The sequence below is a fragment of the Mizuhopecten yessoensis genome, unplaced genomic scaffold, assembly GCF_002113885.1.
Source record: "Mizuhopecten yessoensis strain PY_sf001 unplaced genomic scaffold, ASM211388v2 scaffold9621, whole genome shotgun sequence".
Classification (NCBI taxonomy): domain Eukaryota; kingdom Metazoa; phylum Mollusca; class Bivalvia; order Pectinida; family Pectinidae; genus Mizuhopecten; species Mizuhopecten yessoensis.
This window is the reverse complement of record NW_018408139.1, coordinates 96,878-97,855: the sequence shown is the minus strand read 5'-3', so window position 1 is coordinate 97,855 and position 978 is coordinate 96,878.

Genomic DNA, 978 nt, shown 5'->3' with positions numbered 1-978 from the left:
CTTAACTCCTTTTTTTGTTAACGGGCCCATAGGGCCAAGGTATCTTCATGTCGAATCGTGGCGTCTATCCTCTATCGTCCTTTCGTCTTCTTGTTATCGCTTTTCTCAGGAAGGATTTAGCAGATTTTTCTCAAATTATACTTGCCAGGCAGCAATCTTGGATTTTAACTGTCCAAGAGGCGATTAAAATGTGGGCCGCGGCGGAATCGGGGGGTTTCTTGTCTTCTGCTGAGTGGAGAATGGAAAAATGGCCTAATGCTTCCAAGTCAAAAGCATACAATAAGCATAAAGTAATCCTAGGACATGAAGATGATCGAGCAGACACCAAAAAACAACGAATAATAACTGAACCTCCACAAAAATGTTGACGTTGGAAATGAAACCCACAACCTCAAACGGTTTCTGTAACCAAGCGATACCCCAACAATCAAATATTTAACTTGCTAGGTCCTCAATATGCTGTACTCATCTTAACATTGTTATAAACAAGCAACTATCTTACGTATTTATTTACCTGTATTCATAGTTAAAGCCGGATATATTTTTTCTTGTAAAAGTGTTAATTTTATTTTGTCAATTAAAAAACAATTAAGCGCATTTTCACCACTTGTGGGCAATAAAACAACCTAAAGGTGCCTCCGTAATGGGTTAGGTGTCCCGTAATGGGTTAGGTGTCCCGTAATGTGTTTGGTGTCCCGTAATGTGTTTGGTGTCCCGTAATGTGTTAGGTCCCCCGTAATGGGTTAGGTATCCCGTAATGGGTTAGGTGTCCCGTAACGGGTTAGGTGTCCCGTAATGGGTTAGGTCCCCCGTAATGGGTTAGGTACCCCGTAATGGGTTAGGTATCCCGTTATAGGTTAGGTGTTCCGTAATGGGTTAGGTGTCCCGTAATGGGTTAGGTGCCTCCGTAATGGGTTAGGTGCCCCGTAATGGGTTAGGTGTCCCGTAATGGGTTAGGTGTCCCGTAATGGGTTAGGT